The following is a 22,279-nucleotide window of genomic DNA, read 5'->3' on the forward strand; positions in this document are numbered from 1 at the left end:
TCAGTTGTCCAAATATGTGTCTCGATGTCGAATGTTGCTTGATAAATCTCCTTTGAAGCGCTTTGGGGAGTTTTATTAAATCTTGGAGCTGTTGCTGAAATCGATCAGTGAAATGAGCTGTGTATCGGTGACCAAGAGATTTTGTTTTATTCTTTCACGGGATGTGGGCGTCGATGGCTCGCCCAGCATTTATTACCCAACCGAAATTGTCCTTGAGAAGCTGGCGATGAGCTGCCATCTTGAACCGCTACAGTCCATGTGGTGTAGGTACACCCACAGTACTGTTAGGGAGGGGGTTCCAGGGTTTTGCCCCAGCGACAGTGAAGGGACGGCGATCCAGTTCCAAGTCAGGATGGTTTGTGGCTCGGAGGGGAGCTTGCTGCTGGTGGTGTTCTCATGCATCTGCTGCCCTTTTCCTTCCAAGTGTTGGAGGCCTCGGGTTTGGAAGTTGCTGAAGGAAAATTAGTGTCAGGAGTGGGATTCGAACCCACGCCTGCAGAGGAGACTGCGACCTGAACGCAGCGCCTTAGACCGCTCGGCCATCCTGACGCTTCTGTCGCATCTGCTCGGCCACTAAATCCATTGCATTCTGTACAAATGGTTCTGAGTTCCACATTCATCGTCACTGCTTTAAAACAGTCGATGTGATTTTCCATTTTTCAGCACCTGTCAGGTTCCTGTATCTGAGTGCCATCCTTCCCCAAGCCGCCGGGGGGTGAGGAGCTTCTCATTGCTGCATTGCTCTGTTTGCTCAAATCAACAAAGACCCAATTCCCACCCGACCTGTTCCTCACACGAAGGTGTTGAGAGTGTAAGATATGAGCGACCTGAAGTATCCAATTGGAGAGTTACATCCTGGATTAGTAAATTTGCGGATGACACAAAGATTGGCCGGGTGGTTAACAGTGAGGCTGAGTGGCTTAGGCTACAGGAAGATATAGACGGGATGGTCAAATGGGCAGATAAGTGGCAGATGGGATTTAACCCTGAAAAGTGTGAGGTGATACACTTCGGAAGGAGTAAGTTGACAAAGAGGTATTGAATCAATGGCATGACACTAGGAGGTTCTGAGGAACAAAGGAACCTTGGCTGATGTTTCCATAGATCTCTGTAGGCAGAGGGGCAGGTTAGTGGGGTGGTGAGAAAGGCATTTGGGACACTTGCCTATATCAATCGAGGCATAGATTACAAAATTAGGGAGGTCATGTTGGAGTTGTATAGAACCTTATTGAGGCCACAGCTGGAGTACTGTGTGCAGTTCTGTTCACCACATTATAGGAAGGATGTGATTGCACTGGAGGGGGTGCACAGGAGATTGACCAGGATGTTGCCTGGGATGAAACATTTCAGTTAGGAAGAGAGGTTGGATAGACTTGGGTTGTTTGCCTTGGAGCAGAGAATACTGAGGGGCGACCTGTTAGAGGTGTTCAAGATAATGAGGGGCATGGACAGAGTGGATAGGGAGCAGCTGTTCCCTTTAGTTGAAGGTTTAGTCACAAGGGGGCATAAGTTCAATGTGAGGGGCAGGAGGTTTAGGGGGTACGTGAGGAAAAATATTTTTACCGAGAGGGTGGTGACGGTCTGGAATTCACTTCCTGGGAGGGAGGTGGAGGCGGGTTGCCTCACATCCTTTACAAAGTACCTGGATGAACACTTGGCACGTCACAACATTCAAGGCTATGGGCTAAGTGCTGGTAAATGGGATTAGGTAGGTAGGTCAGGTGTTTCTCAAGTGTCGGTGCAGACGTGATGGGCTGAAGGGCCTCTTCTACACTGTGTGATTCTGTGTGATTCTGTGACTGAGGAAAACCACCAGAAACTGCTGCAGACAAAGAGCTTACTGAAAGGTCAAATTATATCGTTTCAGTGAGTCATTAAAGCCTCCTTCGAGCAGATTAAGCAGCATTTCCTGTGTTTCAGTGATACATTCTGATCTGAATTTAAAAGGAAAGGGTAAATATTTCTCATTCTCATAAGATCCGCCCGCCGCATGACTGAGGCGAGCTCGCTTCTCGATCTCATCACTGACAGATACAAACACGAATAAAGCAGAATAAACCAGAGGGAAATGATAGATTACAATTCCACTACCCTCGATTAATGTTAACCAAAGCACCAATGAAATGAATCAATCGGCGGATTTTCAGGATTTACATTCCCAATGGTTGATCAACGAATCAGCAGCTGGGAACATATAAGACCATAAGACATAGGAGCACAAATTAGGCCATTTGGCCCATGGAGTCTGCTCCGCCATTCAATCATCGCTGATAAGTCTCTCAACCTCATTCTCCCGCCTTCTCCCCGTAACCTTTGATCCCCTTACCAATCAAGAACCTATCTATATCGGTCTTAAATACACTCAATGACCTGGCCTCCACAGCCTTCTGTGGCAATGAATTCCATAGATTCACCACTCTCTGGCTAAAGAAGTTTCTCCTCATCTCTGTTCTAAAAGGTGGTCCCTTTTCTCTGAGGCTGTGCCCTCGGGTCCTAGTCTCTCCTACTAATGGAAACATCTTCCCCACGTCCACTCTATCCAGGCCTTTCAGTAATCTGTAAGTTTCAACCAGATCCCCGCTCATCCTTCTAAACTCCATCCAGTATAGACCCAGAGTCCTCAAACGTTCCTCATATGTTAAGCCTTTCATTCCTGGGATCGTTCTCGTGAACCTCTCTGGACCCTCTCCAGGGCCAGCACAACTTTCCTGAGATACGGGGCCCAAAATTGCTCACAATATTCTAAATGTGGTCTGACCAGAGCCTCATAAAGCCTCAGCAGCACATCCCCTCTTTTATATTCCAGTCCTCTCGAAATAAATGCCAACATTGCATTTTCCTTCCTAATTACGGACTCAACCTGCAAGTTAACCTTAAGAGAAACCTGGTCTAGGACTTCCAAGTCCCTTTGCACTCCAGATTTCTGAATTCTCTTCCCATTTAGAAAATAATCTATGCCTCTATTCTTCCTACCAAAGTGCATGACATCACACTTCCCCACGTTATATTCCATCTGCCACTTCTTTGCCCATTCTCCTAACCTGTCTAAATCCTTCTGCAGCCTCCTAGCCTTCTCAATACTACCTGTCCCTCCACCTATCTTTGTATCATCTGCAAACTTAGCCAGACTGCCCTCAGTTACTTCATCTAAATCATTCATGTATAAAGTGAAATGTTGTGGTCCCAACACTGACCCCTGCAGAACTCCACTAGTCACCAGCCGCCATCCTGAGAAGGGCCCCCTTATCCCCACTCTCTGACTCCTGCCAGACAGCCAATCTTCTATCCATGCTAGTACCTTGCCTCTAACACCATGAGCTCTTATCTTACTGAGCAGCCTCCTGTGCAGCATCTTGTCAAAGGCCTTCTGGAAGTCCAAGTAGACAACATCCATTGGCTCTCCTGTGTCTAACCTACTCGTTACCTCCTCAAAGAATTCTAACAGATTTGTCAGACATGACCTCCCCTTGATGAAACCATGCTGACTCTGCCCTATTTTACCATGCACTTCCAAGTATTCTGAAATCTCATCCTTAATAACGGACTCTAAAATCTTACCAACGACCGAGGTCAGGCTAATCGGCCTGTAATTACCCGTCTTTTGCCTCACTCCCTTCTTAAACGGGGCGGGGGAGGGGGGGTACATTAGAGATTTTCCAGTCCTCTGTGACCCTCCCTGCCTCCAGTGATTCCTGAAAGATCACCACTAACGCCTCCACTATCTCTTCAGCTATCTCCTTCAGAACTCTGGGGTGTAATCCATCTGGTCCAGGTGATTTATCCACCTTCAGACCTTTCAGTTTTCCTAGCACCTTCTCCTTGGTAATGGCCACCATACTCAGCTCTGCCCCTCGACTCTCTTGAACTTTGGGGATATTACTCGTGTCTTCCACCGTGAAGACTGACGCAAAGTACCTATTCAGTTCCTCCGCCATTTCTTTGTTCCCCACTACTACTTCTCCAGCGTCATTTTCCAGCGGCCCAATATCCGCCTTTGCCTCTTTCTTACCCTTTATATATCTAAAAAAAAATCTCTTGCAATCTTCTATTATATTACTGGCTAGTTTCCCCTCATGTTTACTCTTATCACTCCTTATTTCTTTTTTAGCTGTCCTCCGTTGGTCTTTGGAGGCCTCCCAATCCCTTGGTTTCCCACTGCTCTTCGCCGCATTGTATGCTTCTCTTATAACTCTTATGCTGTCCGACTTCCCTTTTCAGCCATGGGTGCCTCGTCCTCCCTTTTGTATGCTTCTTCCTAGGGAGGAATTATTGCTGTGCCAATATAAGTAGCAGGGAATGGGTTCGATCCATCGACTTTTGGGTTATGGGCCTAGCACGCATATGCTGCTGCATCTGAGATTTGTAGGTTAGTTGCGATAGTTTAATGGGGGATGAGTTGACCAGCGCTTTTTCAAATTTTTTTAGAAGTTAAACCGATCTTTATTCCAGTAACGTGGACCAGCGGGCACAGAGCTGGACACGCGCAAGCGGGGAGGGCAAGTATCCGCTGCCCTCAGAAATGGGACTGCGTCTCCCCAAAAGAGACAGGTACCCTCACTAAGCGACCGGGAAACACAAAACCGGAGATGCTCAGGAGAGTCGTCTTGCAACTCTTTGCCGAAACCCGGAATTGAAACAGTGACCTTTAGATTTTCAGTTTAACGCTCTACCAACTGAGCTATTTCAGCTGATAGATGCAATGCTTCGAGCGAGAATTTAAACAGCGACCTAAGGATACCAGTTTTACAGTCACCGACTGTCCTCCGCTTATATTAGAGAACATAACCGCATAATGACAAAGGACAGCCATCACCTCGTTTCCGTTCCCTCCAGATTTCGATGTTTTTCTTGAGAAAGAGGGGGTCCATAGCCCAACTAAGCATCAGTTTATTGCCATAAGCTCTCGGCCAATCGGTACACAGGGATTGTCCTACAAACATCCTTCTTCATCCTTTGAGTGAATTGTTTCCTGACGTCACCGCTAAATGTCTTAATTCTAAGTTTAAGATTATATACATTTGTTCTGTATTCCCCCACCAGAGGAAATTGTTTCTCCGCATTAAGACCTATTAATCAACTCAATTACCTCAACCAGATAGCGCCTAAACCTTCTCAACTCACGGGTATGTAAGCGTCACAGCGGGAGCACATCTAATTGCAGATCAGAAACCTGTGTGTGCATCGCACATGGTCATGGCTACTTTTGCAGCAAACCTGTTTCTGAATTTAATGGGACCCGTTTGTGATAAACACAGTCGCCTTTCACCGCTTAGCTGATCAGTTTCATGGAGCCACGTTTGTGATTCCCTGAGTTCTGCTTTTGTGCAAAGTTGGGGAAATGCATCACAGATGTCAGTCTTCAGCCAGCTCCATTCACTCCAAGTGAAATCAAGAAATGGCTGAAGGCACGAGTAACTGCAAAGGCTTTGGGCCCTGACACCATTCCTGCAGCAGCACTGAAAACCTGTGATCCAGAAATAACCTCGCACCTCGCCAAGCTGTTCCAGTGCAGCTACAAGACTGGCATCTACCCGGCAATGTGGGAAATTGCTCAGGTCTGTCTTGTCCACAAAAAACAGGAAAACCCAACCGGCGAAAACCGCCCGATCAGTCTCCTCTCGTTCATCAAGAAACGGGGTGGAAATTTCTTCGACAGCGCGACCAAGTGGCACTTACTCAGCAATAACCTGCTCACTGAAGCTCAGTTTGGTATCTGCCAGGGTTACTCAGCTCCTGAACTCATTGCAGCCTTGGTCCTAACATGGAGAAAGCAGCTGAACTTAATACCTGAGGTACAAGTGATTGCACTTGAGTCCAAAGAAGCTTTTGACCGAGTGTGGCATCAAGGAACACTCGCAAAACTGAAGTCAATAGAAATGAGGCGGGAAACTCTCCACTGGTTGGAGTCGTCCCCGGCGGTTCCAATACATTCTAAAAGATTTCCAGCATTAACAGGAATTCGCTTTTGGTTGATACACTGTGGGTGGCAATGGAAGGATCCATTGAGAGCAGTTTATCGTGCAGGTGGCTCGTTGTTCTTGGGCTTCGATTCTCGCGTGGGGCTTTTCAATGAGTTCGAATGCAAGAGGTCCCGCTTTCATCTCCAGGACGAGCCCAGCAAGCATTTTAATGCAGTATTTTTTCGCGCTTGTGGTGGTGGCAGTTCCGGAAATCAGGACCAAGTTTGAACACCCGGGAAGTCATTGCAGAGAATGCATCACCTCAACACACGTGAAGAAAATGAACACAGGGTTTAAATAACGTTTCTCCGTGTTATGGGACTCTGAAATTATCCGAATGCATCAAATAAGGGAACTGTCTACTTCTGGATTCAGGTGGGAGGCTGATTGAACTCAGTGAAAATCTTGACTGAAAGGCCAAGCAGAGCTGGGATCTCCAAAGATTTATTTTCATTTCCCACACTTTAGCTGTGATCGGGCACTGGCAGTGAGCTGGGAAGGGTTTCTTCTTGCTGCCAAATGCTTGTATGTTCCGGTCTTTCCGCGGTGGGTTTTCACACTGTGGAGAAACATGTTGGATATCATGCTGAAGTGTTTAAACGATTCACATCAGCTCATTTACAACAGCATCTGATCTGATGTGGTGGAAATGCATTTTATTGACAGAAAATACATTTCCATCTTTAGACACCTGGCCGAATATTCAGGACCTGTACGAAAGATGATCATTTATTCCAACGGATAATGAATGCAAAAAGCATAGAAGGAGGTTTAATAAGTCGAAGCTGCGTGACGAGGTGGCCGAGAGGTTAAGGCGATGGACTGCTAATCCATTGTGCTTTGCACGCGTGGGTTCGAATCCCACCTTCGTCCTCGCTTTTATCAACCACTTCGTGTGCAATTAAGAGGTCTGTGTGCAAAATTTAAGCACATGGGATTGGGGTGATATTTTGGTGTGGATTGAGAATTGGTTGGCAGACAGGAAACAGAGAGTAGGAACAAATGGGTATTTTTCGGAATGGCAGACAGTGACAAGTAGGGTACCACAGGGATCAGTGCTTGGGTCCCACTTTTTCACAATATATTTCATTGACTTGGATGAGGGAATCAAATGTAATATTTCCATGTTATCTGACAATGAACTTCGTCGAAATGTGAGTGGTGAGGAGGATGCTAAGAGGCTTTAAGGCGATTTATGGAAGTTGAGTAAGTGACAAAATACATGGTAGATGCAGTATAAGGTGGAAAAGTGTTGAAGTTATCCACTTTGGTAGGATAAACACAATGGCAGAGTTTTATTTCAATGTTGATACATTGGCAAATGTTGATGTTCAAATGGACCTGGGTGGCCTTGTACACCAAACACTGAAAACAAGCATGCAGATCCAGCAAGCAATTAAGAAAGCACATGGTATATTGGCCTTCATTGCAAGGTCTCTTGAGCACAGTAGAAAGGATGTCTTGCTGCAGCAGTGCAGGGCCTTGGTGAGGCCGCTCCTGGAGTATTGTGTGCAGTTTTGGTCTCCTTACCAAAGAAAAGATATATTTGCCATAGAGGGAGTGCACCAAAAGTTCACCAGACTGATTCTAGGGATGGCAGGATTGTCATATGAGGAAAAATTGGGCCGACTAGCCCTGTATTCACTAGAGTTTAGAAGAATAAGGGAGGATCTCATTGAAACAGAAACATTTCTGACAGGGCTGGACAGACTGGATGTATAGTTGATATTTCTCCTTGCTAGGAGGTCCAGAACAAGGGGTAAGAATCTCATGATATGGGGTAGGCCATTTAGGACTGAGATGAGGAGAAACGTCTTCACTCAGATGGTGGTAAAGCTGTGGAATTCTCTACCACAGAGGCCACGTCAGTGAATATGTTTATGAAAGAAATGGATTTCTGAACTCGAAAGGCATCAAGGGGCATGGGGACAGAGTGAGAGTGTGGCGTTGAGATAGAGAATCAGCCATGATGATATTGAATGGCGGAGCTGGTTCGAAAGGCCGAATGGCCTACTCCTTCCTCTATGTTTCTAAAAGGCTAAAAGAATTGGGGTAGGTTGGAATCGTAGCATCATAGAATGGTTATAGTACAGGAGTAGGCCATTCATCCAGCCGTGTCCATGTCTGTCGCCTCCAGTCTCTTTCTATTTCAATGTTTATAAAGATTCTCCATTGATGCCTTGCTTTTGTACTCGACGCTTCTATTTATAAAACCCAGGTTCCTGCCTTTGTTTTGTTCAGGCTGTCGAATTGAGGCATGTGAGGTGATTAAGGGACTTGATAGTTTAGATACAGAGAAACGATTTTCCCTGTTTTGGGGAATTCAAAGCAAGAGGACATAACATTCAATTTCAGCAAAGCCGTTCAAGGGTGACGTCAGGAAACACTTCTTCACACAAAATTTCGTAAAAATGTGGAACCTTCTGAAAATTGCTACTGAAGCTTAGGATCAGCTGAAAGTTTCCGATACTGAAACTGGGTACAAGTTTTTATTGTTATTAAGATGAAAGATATTAAAGGATTATGAAACCACAGTGGATAGATGAAGTGAAAATAGGGACCAGTCATGAGTTGAACACGATTGACGGAAGAAAAGTGTACTTATCTTCCTATGTTCCCAAATTCCTCATCTAGCAGCAAACAGGCTTTCAGATGATCACCGCTCAGTACATTCCTCTCAGCATCCCCTTCTCTAAGGGGAACAGACCCAGACACAAAAATAATCTGATGCATCTTCTTTAGGCCTTAAGCGAACAATTTCACATTTCCTACATGGAAACCTATCTGATCGCAGCTGCATTATCTACAGCTTCACCCAACTTGATGGCGCCAGTTTACTTCCGCAAGAACCAGGAGGCTCCTGTCCTCATTACAGCTTTGGTCCAAACACGGAGCGGTTGATTACAGAGAGCGGCACCGGGGAAATATTCCGAATGTTGCTATTAAACAGAAGAGGGTGAAAAAACATCAAATTGCATCTTCTCACTTTCTGACAATTGGCTTTTCATCCGTTGTCACAATAGAACAGCCAATACACATTGGTCACCCTGAACACTGAGGTGCATTTCATTGCAGTGAATCAATATGAAGACATTCAGCTCCTCCAATCAGTTCCACCTTTCATTTAGATCATGTCTGATTTCTACATCAAATCGATCTGCCAGCCCTAGTCTCATAACTTTAATGCTCACGCCCAACAATAATCTACCAGCAATTGTAGCAATCTTTAGGTTCCAACCAGCTGTAATCGCGGATCTAGACAGGAAAGGCTTTCTACTGTCAGCCACCAAATAGATGGCTGAGCTACATTTCAGATCTTTAGCCTGGAGGATTTCATGATTCCTGCGTTTAAAAGAGATGAAATGATGAAATGGTCTACACCGTGGGTCATTTTTCTCCTCAGTGAAGTAAAATTAACTTCAGTGAAGAATAGGGGAGCAGCCACTGCAACCCTTTCGACAGAGGGATGAGGTCGCCCACGGCTTGCTCACCCTTAACAGGGTGAAGCAGAACATTTCCATCCGGGAAACTTTCGCCTGTGAAAGTGAGTACGATAACTGTTAGAGAATGACATCCTCTGTCAAGTTACTGACGGCTGAGTGGATCTGTCCTGTCAACTACATTAGTGTTGATTGTGAAATTGTCCATTCACTTTAAACGGTATCACTTCTGCCCGTACGATAAGCTCTCAAAACTTCCCCTCCGCTGCCTCCTACAAAAAATGTCACTGACCCAGCAGTAACCCAACGTGCTCTCTTCTACACCCACACATTGAGGATGCCGAGGCTCCTACTATCACTGCACAAAACACAGTTTCTCTCTCCACAGATGTTGCTTGAGTTGCTGACTATTTCCACAATCTTACATTCTTGTATTAGGGTGAGGGATGCAGGATCAGTTACTCTCTCCTTCCGAACTTCCCAGTACTTTTGATAGACTAATGCTCACCATCACTTTACGCGAAAATATCCCTGGCTTCATTCCTGGCGTTAGAGAGACACAAAATGATGGCAGCATAGAGGGTGAGTACTTGGCCCTTGTTCCCTGTTCTGGTTCTCTGCAGGGAAACTCAGTTATTCAATGCCTCCGTAGCCTCTACATTACATTCTTCGGAAAATTATAGAATCTCTTCTAGAAGCGATTGTCGAATCTGCCTCTCAGGTAGAGCATTCCAGATCCTAACCACAGGCTGTCTTAAACGAAGTTCTTCCTCAGGTCCAATTGTGTATATCTTGCCAATCATCTTAAATCGGTGTGCCCTGATTCTTGGCCCTCCCGACAATGGAAACAGTTTCTCTCTATTACTCTGTCCAGACCTCTTATGATTTTGAAAATCCCCATCTAAACTCCTCTCAACATTTTCTTCTCTGAGAACAGCCGCAGGTTTGTTTTTCCAATCTATTCATCTCATTCAAGTTCCTCAACAATGAATTCATTCTTGTAAATGTTTCCAATGTCGCCACATTCTTTTTAATTTTGATAATCATTGTTGGGCACAATATTCCAGTTGAGACCGAACCAATGTTTTTTTTAAAGATTCTGCACAGCTGCCTTGCTTTTGTACTTGATGCTTCTACTGAAAAAAAAACAGGATCCCGGATGCCGTTTATTCAACTTAACATGAATTGACGTGCAAATTGCAGTCGATGTAAACTATAAATTACTTCTTGTTACTGAAATAGGCTTTAGAAAACGTGGTAATTGTTCATTGTGCTTGGTGATTTCTGTATTTGGAACCTCAGCCTCTCAGTTCCTCCAGGGTCACCAGCTTCTCACCAGATACACAATCGTCTGATACATCTTTCCGAGGTCTTAAGTGTATGATCTCACACTTCCGACATGCAAATCTCTCTGATCTCATCTATATTATTTATTGTGTTGCCCAACCTGATGGCGCCAGTTTACTTTCATCGGAACCAGGAGGCTCCTGACCTCTTTACAGTTTGGGACCAAACATGGAGCGGGGGATTCCAGAGAGCGGGACCGAGAATGTACTCCGGATGTTGATGCTCAAACAGGGAATTGTTGATGTGTGACATCGAATTGTTATTTACCGAATACAAAAGTTCTGATAAGTTCACAAACTTGAAACATTAACATTTTAAAAAATCTCTCTCCACAGTTAATGCCTGATGGGCTGAGTGTTTCCAGCATTTTCATTTTTTCTTTGAAGTGAACAACCAAGTCCGTGCTGGATAATTCTTTAATGATCTTTCAAAAATCTGTGCTGGGTCCCCTATTATTCGTCATGTATATGAAGGTCATAGATGACTATGTGGGGGGTAGGATTAGTAAGTTTACGGACGACACATCGATTGGCCGGGTGGTTAACAGTGAGGTTCAGTGTCTTAGGCTACAGGAAGATATATACGGGATGATCAAATGGGCAGATAAGTGGCAGATGGAATTTAACGCTGAAAAGTGTGAGGTGTTACATTTTGGTAGGAGCCATTTGACAAGGAAGTATTCAATGAACGGCATGACAATAGGAAGCCCTGAGGAACAAAGGGGCCTTGGAGTGTGCGTCTATAAATCTTTGAAGGCGGAGGGGCATGTTAGTGGGGTGGTGAAAAAGGCATATGGGATACTTGCTTTTATCAATCGAAGCATAGATTAAAAAAGTAGGGAGGTCATGTTGGAATTGTATAGAACCTTGGTGAGGCCACAGCTGGAGTACTGTGAGCAGTTCTGGTCGCCACATTATAGGAAGGATGTGATTGCATTGGAGGGGGTGCAGAGGAGATTCACCAGGATGTTGATTGGGATGAAACCTTTTAGTTAAGAAGAGAGGTTGGATAGACTTAGGTTGTTTTCGTTGGGGAAGAGAAGACTGAGGGGCGACCTGATCGAGGTGTACAAGATTTTGAGGGGCATGGATAGGGTGGATAGGTAGCAGTTGTTCCCCTCAGTTGAAGGGTGAGTCACGAGGGGGCAATGAGTTGAAGATGAGGGGCAGGAAGTTTTGGGGGCATTTGAGGAAAAACCTTTTTACCCAAAGGGTGGTGACGGTCTGGAATGCGCTGCCTGGGAGGGTGGTGGAGGCGGGTTGCCTCACATCCTTTAAAAAGTACCATGATGAGCACTTGGCACGTCATAACGTTCACGTCTGTGGGCCAAGTGCTGGTAAATGGGATTAGGTAGGTAGGTAGGTCATGTGTTTCTCACGTGTCGGTGTAGACACGATGTGCTGAAGGGTCTCTTCTGCACTGTGTGATGATGTGATTCCTTGAAACCCTGCATCGTTATTTCTTTCTGCCTGTCCGCTAACTTTCAGTTGTATAATTTGGGCCTCTGCTCCTCCGTAGTTGGCAACATCTCACCAATTAAAAACAAAACGAAACGAAACTCGTGCATTCGTGGTCTCAGTCAGATTCTGGTTCATTGTGAATCCAACTGCCAAAGTATTTCTCACTCATTTAAACTATTTATGAAATTTGAAAAAAAACTTCTCCCACGGCTTATTGTTGTGCGTTTGCTCTCTCGTTCTTTGCTTTTCTTGCTACTCGTCCTTGTGATGTAAATCCACAGAAAGCAAAGAAGGCCACGAGGAATGGAGGGAAAATCATGTTCCCTTTCATGATCCCTGTTTGATTTTCAATGCACTGAATATGATCAAGGTCTAAGGAAGTGAATCTAGGACAAGCAACAGGTGTCTTTTTACAGCTGGGCTTGTGGCGCAACGGTAGCGCGTCTGACTCCAGATCAGAAGGTTGCGTGTTCAAATCACGTCAGGCTCATGGCTCTTCACTGTACTTGAAGCTTTTGTCTGGGCACAAAGTTCATTGTGTCTGGATTCCACCGAAATGTTGAATTTCAAAACCATGATGAAAGTCATCTCTTCCGATTTTCCGGTTCAGTTTTCATTTTACATTGGAACAATGTTTCAGCGATGTGGGATATCTACTGTTTTTGCAATTGTTCCGTTACCCAGTATGAGAAGTAAAACACAAAGTGTCCATCATGGGGTTTAAATCCGCAGCTGCTTCCGTCCATATAGCTGCTTAGTTCCGTTAGCTAGAGTTGGTTATGTAAGCTATAATCGCCCGACTTTATTTTATCCATAAGTCAGGAGATTCAAACTCGTCCTTTTAAAGCAGAGCGACAGTGAGTTCAGTTAAAACAAATGTCTAAAAACAGCAGCAATTTCTTTCTGCTCACGGCATCCAGTTATAGCGACCTGCATTAAACAGCAGGAGCGGAAACCACAGCCCGACACCCGCCTCTTCACATTAACGGGCAGCCTGAATTTCAGTTTTGGGATTTGAGAGAGAGCGGATGTTTTTGTGGAAACTGAAGTCACTTTTCCTGTGAATGGAGCCGGTTAAAGAGCCCGGGCCGGCCTGAGAGTCCCCGAGCCCGGGGTCAGTGGGAGCCTGGGGAGAGGACAGATCCCAGGGAAAGGGAATGAGATTAGAGAGAAGGAAGGTTATTGCGGGGTTGAGGGGACTGAAGGGTTGGCGACTGGAGGAATAGAAACGGGAGAGAAAATGGAAGGGGTTGTGGGGGACAGAATCTGTCAGAACGAGGAAGAGAGCGCCGGAGGAAAAGAGGGAGGGAGCCAGAGGGAGGGCGGGAATCAGGGGGAACTTGCATTTCGCCAGCACATTTTGCAACCGCAGAAAGATCCAAAACCTCACAGCCAATGGGTGGGTATTTTGGGCAAGGGGGTTGATGGGGCGTCTTGGTAATTGAGATTCGTGCTTGAACGTGCACAGCAGGATCCCACAGGCAGGAACCTGATCAATATTTGGATAACCTGTTTCAGTGATTCTGAATGAGGGATTATTATTGATCCCAGGACTCTGGGTAAAACTCCTATTCTCTTGCTGTAAATAGCCTGGTTAGATTGTTCACATCCCTCCGAGTGGGGAAGATGGGATCTCGGTTTTAAATGTGGTTTATTGCTGGATAGTGTCATATATCATTGTTACCCCTCTGTGGGTATTACAGTACATCGTGGTAATCGAGCCATGTACAGACATCATTACAAGCTATTGGACAGGAAGGTGAAAAAAAACATGGCTAATAGAATACAACTGATTGAACTCATTCTACAGTTATGTAAGATACTGTTTAGACCCCATTCAGATCATTGCGATGAATTCTGGACAACAAAACTTGAGGAAGAGTGAGAGGTGGGTGCAGCTGTGTTGCCACACTCAAATGGTGAGGACAGATTGCAAAACCTAGTCTTGTAATGCCTTGAAATTCGAAGATTAAGGGGTAATCTGCCTGAAATGTTTATGATGATTCAATGATTTGACAGGGTAGATAAGTAGAGAACATGACGTCTGTTGGGGGGAAGCCAGGCCAAAGGTACACAACATTAAAATTAGAACGAGAGAGATAGATTGAGCTAAAATACAGGCCAGTCGTGAGTTCATTAAAAGGCAGGGCAGGCATGAGGGAAGAATAGTTTACTTCTGTTCCTATGTTTCAATTTTCATAATCTTGGACTGAACAGGTTTTCGAATTATCACCCAGTCTGTACACGTTGCTTCTTAAAGTTAATTATTCCACCCCCTTTTCAGAAAGTAAAACTTAATCTGGAGGGAACTGAAACCTGTGATGAACCCAAAAAGGAACAAGCTAAAATTTATCTTTCAAAATGGAGATCGAGCCCTCGGAGACTGAGAACTACAGTTCCCAGGGGGTCGCATAGTCTAGTTCTGAAATGGTCACACATGCGCAGGTTGTTCTTTTAGCGACGTTGTTGGCATTGCGCATGTGCTGGTCGGCTCATTTTCTCGACTTCAGGCCGAGACACGGCCTTGCACACATGCGCAATTCGTTTCCTTTTTTCCAGGTTGGAAGTTACTTCTGCGCCTGCGCAGAAGTAAAAGAAGGTCCAAAAGCAAAACAGCGTGAAAAGGGGCGCAGGTGACTGAGAAGAGAGTTCCATTCTGATAAAAAAGTGCCAGAAAAAGCTGGACAGAGAGGAGGTACATGGAGTAGGTCCCAAAACAAAGGAGCAGTCCCAAACCAGGGACTGGTACAGAAAGAGGTCTCAGGAAGTTGAAGGATGAGGACAGGAATCTGAAACAGATCCTGTTCAGTGAAGATTGAGGAGCAGAGTCAGAGCCGCGCGGAGCAGACTTAGAACGAGCTGGGACTTGCAAGAAGCCAGAAAATCTGCGTAGACAGCCAAAGGTTGACCCTTATTATGGACCTTTGCAGCAATGTTGTTCTGTTTGGCGGGGCCTAATACCGGATAGTGTCCGTGTGGAAGGTGAAGTTTGAATGTGCGGATAGATCCAGGAGAAAAGAACCTTGGAAAGAGAGGCTGAAACCCTGGAGGTGGATCCTTCTTGAAGGTATCTGAGGGAAAGCGTCGTTTGGGAAAGAATACCAAAGCGAGATCTTCGAATGTGATGATTGGAAACCCTTGTCAGAAAGACAGAGTTTCATTGAGACCAGTTGCCTCACAGTCCGATGAGCAACTGGGGGATTAATGAGAAATCCCTCGAAACTTGGTTTCGGAGTGTGGTATGTCCGACTGCAGCTCACTCATTCAGCTACATGGACTGTACACTTGCCGCGAACGTTAGAGCATAAGATATTTTTGTAGTTTCTGTTATCTTTATGAATTTGTGTATATCAGTTAAGGTATAGTTTGGATGAAGGATCGGTGTAACGTACTTTGCCTTTCCTTCCTTAATAAATGTTTTATTATTGTGTTAAAATTTCATCAGCAGACCCCTGTGATTCTGTTCAGTAACCATCCTTCACGTTTCTTAGCAAAAAACGTATACGATCTATCATATAAGGTTCCACCCTGGATCTGACTTACCCAGCAGTAACATCAGCTGGGATCGTAACGTTTGTCGTGATAAGAGAAAAAAGACCCAACCTGTCACTCCTTCCGTCTCTGTCCACCAGGAATTTCTTTATTTCTTAATTATACTTCTTTGCATGAGATGTGGGCGTCGCCTGCAGGGCCAGCATTTTTTTGCTTTTCCCTATTTGCCCTTGAACTGTGTGGCTTCCTCGGCTAATTCAGAGAGCAGTTAAGGGAATAATATTGCTGTGGGTGGGGAGTTACATGCGGGCCAGACACCGACAGGGCGGCAGACTTCTGTATCTCAAGCGCTTTGATGAAATAGATTTATTTTGAGAACAATTGGCTATAGTTTTATGGTCGCCATTACTAATATGAGATCACAATTCCATATTTACTACCTAATTGAGTTTGAATTCCATCAGCTACCATCACAGGATTTAAACACGTGTCCACTGAGATTAGAAACAAAAATAAAAATAGCTGGAAAAACTCAGCAACTCTGACAGCATCTGCTGAGAGGAACACAATTAACGCCTCGAGTCCGAATGACTCTTCAGCAGAACTAAAGAAATATAGAAATGTGGTGAAATATAAGCTGGTTGACGGGGGGTGGGACAGGTGGAGCTGGATAGAGGGCCAGTGATAGGTGGAGGCAAAGAAGAGATTGCCAAAGATGTGATAGACAAAAGGACAAAGTGGTGTTAACGGTGCTGATATTATCTAAGGAGTGTGCTAATGGTGACATTAAGGGTAGAAAGCAGGATAAACAAGCGGCAGATAGCCCCAGCGGGGGTGGGGTGGGGCTAAGGTATCCAAATGGGCTAAAAGGTGGAGATAAAACGATTGATCGAAATAAATTTAAAACTAGGTGGGAAAATAAAAATATATTTTAAAAATATAAATTTGGAAAAAGGAGGATCAGAAAGGGGGTGGGGATAGAGGAGAGAGTTCATGATCTGAATTTGTTGAACGCAACATTAAGTCTGGAAGGTTGTAGAGTGCCTTAATCGGAAGATGAGGTGCTGTTCCTCCAGTTTGCGTTGAGCTTCACTGGAACATTGCAGCAGGCCAAGGACCGACATGTGGGCTTGAGAGCAGGGTGGTGTGTTGAAATAGCAAGCGGCAGGGAGGTCTGGGTCATGCTTGCGGACATACCGAAGGTTTCAGATTTCCAGCATCCGCAGTATTTTGCTTTTGTCCATGGAGATTAATCTGGGCTTCAAGATGAGGAACACAGTGACATTGTGGTCCAGCCCTGTTCTACACCAAAGCAGTGCGTTTAGCTTATGTTTGAGCCGCTTCACGGAGAGATTGGAATTTTTTCCAAAGCATTTTATTAAACCCATGAAATGGGTTGAGGCAAAGCCTTTTGTTCCAGTTGGAAACAAAATACAAAGATTGTACAAAATAACAAGACACTGCATTCTGAGAAAGAGCTCTGAAATGTTTGGGAAAAGAAGCAGAATCTTCAACTAACGAGGAAGACCACGGTTTTCAGAAAGTTCCAATCGATTTCTGTATAAAGCGACCGCAGGAGGACTCGAACCTGTAATCTTCTGATAGCATTACGCACACCGAAGTCAAAAGACTTAACCATTAGGCCACGCGGTCATTACACGGCCTAGTAAAACCGATACTGGTCCCATATGAATAAATATGTGATTGTATTTATTCCATAAATTCCAGAAATTAATCCACGGAACATTTAAACCACTCATTGAAGAAAGTCCTTTTGTCCATTTAACGAGTAATTTGATCAAATTTTCCGTCATGTTAAGGCGATAGCATCAGAGAGCGAAACTATTTCCGATGGCTGGGAATCCAGGAATCGTGCACGACAATGAAACTAAAATGCTGCAGGTGCTGGAAACTTGAAATAAAAACTTCTTCAAAAGCTCAGCAGGCCAGGCAGCATCTGTGGAGAGAGAAAAGTTTCGGCTCCGTTTGACTCTTCTTCAGAGCTGAAGAGAGGTAGAAATGTGATGGATTTTATACTGTGGAAGAGAGCGGGTGGAGCAATGGTGCAAAACAGAAGGTGAGGGATAGTGGGGACCTCAGCAGAGACTTGACAAGGATATCATGGTCACAAGACAAGGGGAGTGTTAAAGGAAGTGTTAAAGACTATAGTAAATGCTAATATGGGGCATAAAGGTATGATTACAGAACGTGTTAACAGCAGAACAAGGGTCAGCGCTCTCCGAAGGCAAATATGAGAACAGGTAACAGATGACCATGTAGGGGGAGGTGGTTAGAATTCATGGTCTTTGAACTCAATGTTAAGTCCTGAAGGCTGTAAATTGCCTTGCCAGTAGATGAGATGCTGTTCCTCCCATTTGCGTTGGGTTTCACTGGAGCATTGCAGCAGGCCACAGCGGAAATGTGAGCCTGAGAGCAAGATGGTGATTTGAAATGGCAAGTGACCGGAAGGCGGGGTCATGCTTGCGGACTGAGCAACAATGTTCCGTAAAATGGTCACCCAGTCTGCGATTAGTCTCCACAATGCTGATGACCCAAATGCCATCTTAAAATCTAAATATAGTACATCCAATATTTCCCTTTATTCACAGTAAAGAAATTCAACAAACTGGTTAAAAATGATTCCCCTTTTCCCAAAACCATGTTGATCCTGCTGATTGCCTTGAATTCATCTAAGTGCCCTGTTATAACGTTTTTAATATTAGCTTCTAAAAATTTCACAACGATGGATGTTAAGCGAACTGGCAAAATGTTTCCTGCTTTCTGCCTCCCGGCCTTTTTGAATACAGGTGTTAAATTAAGTATTTTACAACTTAATGTAGCCTTCCCCGAATCTAGAGAATTTTGGAAAATTAAAACCAACTCTTCAACTACATCACCAGGTACTTGTTGAAAATGTTGTTTCTGTCGGTAAATTACATTTCCATCACATCAGGTCACGGATTTTAATGAATGGGCTGATGTGAAACACTGCAAGTCCATGTGCAACATGTTTCGTCACATTGTAAATAAAACATCGCGGAATAACCGGAAGATCCAATCATTGGATCGCATCAACATGACCATCACACAGACGCCTTAAACATTAAGCCATTTTCGAAGTAATGCGTCTTTTAACATGTTTTAAAATGCCAACTGACAGTACGAATTGATTTAATTCCACATGATTGGCGAGGTGCAGCCTCAAGCCGACGAGGCGGATGGTGCTGCTGATCTTCACCAGAACAGACAGTTAGACGGAACATTCATCATCAACCAGACCGTGAGAGAATTCAACAAAATAAAACGTGCGGAAAAACAATGAGAAATAACAAATCAATTCGATTGGAATGTAAAATATCGTTTAGAAATGAGGAACCATCGATGGAAAAGGAAAGTAAATTGGAATTCCCGTTATTTTATAGACCCGGGAGAGAAAAGAGGAACGGAGGGAAAAAATGTCGAAAGGAAGACAAGAAATGATGGAGCTGCTCCCTTGTTTTCTGTTTATCCGGTCGCCAATCAATACTGAATTAAAACATGTAAAAAAAACTGGGTGAATTTAACGGAAAGTGATTTTAATCGCTGCCCGATTGCGCCTGGACTCTCCAATTGGATTTGTTGGACATCGCTGGACTTGAGCTCCAGAACTCGCTGCCCCCGCATCCCGCCCGTCCCCCCCCTCCCCCTACAGCCTTGCTGCTTCAGTAAAGAGACAGAAGAGGCATCTACACGTCAATGTGCACACAAATTCCGAGGCATGTTCTGTCCAGAAGAAGCAGGACAAATCCAACCCAGCCTAATACTGCTCCATTAGTTTATTCTTCATCATGAACAAAGTGATGAAAAGTGTCGTTGACCGTGCTATCACCACTTACTGCACTTACCCAGCAAAAACCTGCTCACTGACTCTCAGTTTGGGTTCCGTCTGGGCCACTCAGCTACTGAAATCATTGCAGCCTTTGTCCACACATGGACACAAGAGCTGAACTCAAGAGGTGAGGTGAGAGTGACTGCCGTTGACATCAACGCAGCATTTGACCCAGTGTGGCAACAAGGAGCCCTAGCGAAACTGAAATCAATGGGAATCAGCTGGACAACTCCCCATGAGGTGGAGTCAGGCCTAAAAGGAAGGAAGGTGGTTGTGGCTGCTGTAGGACACTCAGCTCAGTTGCAGGACATCACTGAGGGAGTTCTTCAGAGGAATGCCATTGGCCCAACAATCTTCAGTTGCTTCATCAATGAACTTCCCTCCATCATAAGGTTAGAAGTGGGGATGTTGGTGGATGTTGTGCAAAGTTCAGCACCATTCATTCATCAGATAGTGAAGCAGTCCGGACATATACAGCAATACCTAGACAATATTCAGGCTTGGGCTGATAAGTGGAAGATAACATTTGCGCTATTAATTTTAGGAAATGACCATCCACGACAAGAAGTAATCTAATCATCAGTTCTTGACATTCAATGGCAGTTCTGCCTCAGAATCTCCCACTATCAATACACTGGGGGCTACCATTGACCAGGAATCGAACTGCACCATCCATTTGAATACCGTGGCTGCAAGATCAGAGGTCAGAGGCTGCGAATTCTGTTGAGTAACTCACCTCCTAACTCCCCAAAGCTGCTCCACCATCTTGAAGGCACAAGTCGGGAGTGTGACGGAATGCTCTCAACTTGCCTGGATGAGTGCAGCTCCAACAGCACTCAAGAAGCTAGATACCACCCAGGGCAAAGCCACCCGCTTGACTGGCACCTCATTCACCACAATAAACAAGCATTCTTCCCACCACTGACGTACAGTGGCAGCAATGTGTACAAGAGGCACTACAGCAACTCACCAAGGCTTCTTCAACAGCACCTTCCAAACGCGCAGCTCGACCACCACGAAGGACAAGGGCAGCAAAATCATAGGAAGGCCAGCATCTGAAATTTCACCTCCAAGCCACACATTATCCTGAGATAGCACTTTTCCGTGGTTCCTTCACTGTTGCTGGGTCAAAATCCTGGAATTCCCTCCCAAGCAGCACTGTGGATGTAACTACAACACACTGACCGTAGCTATCACAACAGTATAATAATTCTCATAATGTTAAGCTTGGAAAAGCCACTTTGAATTCTACTGTTCAGGGTATTATGTTTGACTTGGCTGGATCAGTTTAAATCTATTTTTTAACGCTGCCTTAATGGGGGTATAACTGGAAGCCAGGTTAATTAGCGGATTTACAAGTTATTGTAGCAGTAATTTGTAGACCTATGTATGTACTTGAAATATTTTATTTTGCTAATAAATGTTTAATTTAGTTTCGAAAACACCTTTAGAGTCTTGGTAGATATAATACTACTGAATTCAGGGCACGCACCTTGAAATAAAATACAAATTGCCAAATCGTTGTGACCGAGTGATCAAGTTTCCTTTGTGGATTTGATCCGCTTGGCTCACACCATCTGCCGCGTCATAACAGTAGCGGATTAAGAAGGCAGCACACCCCCATCTTCTCAAGGGCAATTCAGGATGGGCAAAAAATGCTGGCCTATCCAGCGATGTCAACATCCTATGAACGAATACAAAAAAGTAGACGGCGGAGCTGTGAAATATTTAAAGGGAAAATTTATTCACAGATCTTCCTGCTTCCCTCCCTCTCAACCACACAGAACAGCAAACTCACGGAATCGTAACATACCCAGAGACGGAAAATTCAGAGCTAAACACATCAAATACACCTCCAAGGCCCCTCAGATCAAGTCATCAAGCTCCTCTGCTCTGATTCCATGAGAATTTAGTTAAAATATCCTCCTAACAAACGCGCTGTGGTTAAATCCCTGTCGAAGAAACTAACATTTGGATTAATTTGTGAAGTTGAGCAAAACGGGGCCGAATCATTTTATTTTCAGAAAGGTTTTCAGAATGGCTGTTTGAAATTGTCCCTTCTCATAAAGTAATTCGCTGCACAAATTTACAATTCAAAGTTGCCGCAATCCCCCACAACTTCAATCAACGATTCTTTTTGCGATTGCATTGGACCTGGAAACCGCTCTCTGCATTAATCTCACTGAACCAGAGCGTGACCACCTTGTATCTGTCAGCGTGGAGGTGACGGAGTTAGGGTCGCATTGGGCCACTTAAAACGAGAGTGGGGCACGACGCAAGGGGGAAGGGCGAGTGTTCACCGAGGTTTCTCATACATTCCAAAAGCGAAATAATGAAGATGCTGCAAATCTGAAGAAAACACAGAAAAAGCTGGAAACACACAGCAGACCTGGGAGCGTTTGTGGCGGGACAAACAGAGTGAACGTTTCAGGTCGGGATCCGTTTGGTTAAATTCATCCAGTTATTTCCATTCTGTTTTATCCGGTATTGAAGGGTGAGTGAAGAAACAGATAATAAGGCAGCAGTTTTACTTTTCATTTCTTGATTTTTTTTTTTTCAGTTTTCATCAGTTTCTCTTTTCTCTTCCGGATCTATAAAACGACGAAGATCCAATTCAATTGGCTGTTTCCGATATATCAATCGAAATTCAACATTTCAATCCAATAGATTTGTTGTTTCAGGTTATTTATCGCTCTCTGTGTTTTATTGTGA

The 22,279-nt window shown here is 44.5% G+C and overlaps 4 non-coding genes across 4 annotated transcripts; 2 read left to right on the forward strand and 2 right to left on the reverse strand.

The window, feature by feature from the left end:
- Positions 1–466: 466 nt before the first annotated feature.
- trnal-cag (transfer RNA leucine (anticodon CAG)) lies at positions 467–549 on the reverse strand. The gene has a single exon. It is a non-coding gene; the product is annotated as a tRNA-Leu (tRNA).
- A 4,066-nt stretch (positions 550–4,615) lies between these two features.
- Positions 4,616–4,688, reverse strand: trnaf-gaa (transfer RNA phenylalanine (anticodon GAA)). The gene has a single exon. It is a non-coding gene; the product is annotated as a tRNA-Phe (tRNA).
- Positions 4,689–6,751: 2,063 nt separating this feature from the next.
- trnas-gcu (transfer RNA serine (anticodon GCU)) lies at positions 6,752–6,833 on the forward strand. Its single transcript has one exon. It is a non-coding gene; the product is annotated as a tRNA-Ser (tRNA).
- A 5,792-nt stretch (positions 6,834–12,625) lies between these two features.
- On the forward strand, positions 12,626–12,697 carry trnaw-cca (transfer RNA tryptophan (anticodon CCA)). Its single transcript has one exon. It is a non-coding gene; the product is annotated as a tRNA-Trp (tRNA).
- The last annotated feature ends 9,582 nt before the right edge of the window (positions 12,698–22,279 follow it).

The sequence above is a fragment of the Cetorhinus maximus genome, chromosome 31, assembly GCF_964194155.1.
Source record: "Cetorhinus maximus chromosome 31, sCetMax3.hap1.1, whole genome shotgun sequence".
Taxonomy (NCBI): domain Eukaryota; kingdom Metazoa; phylum Chordata; class Chondrichthyes; order Lamniformes; family Cetorhinidae; genus Cetorhinus; species Cetorhinus maximus.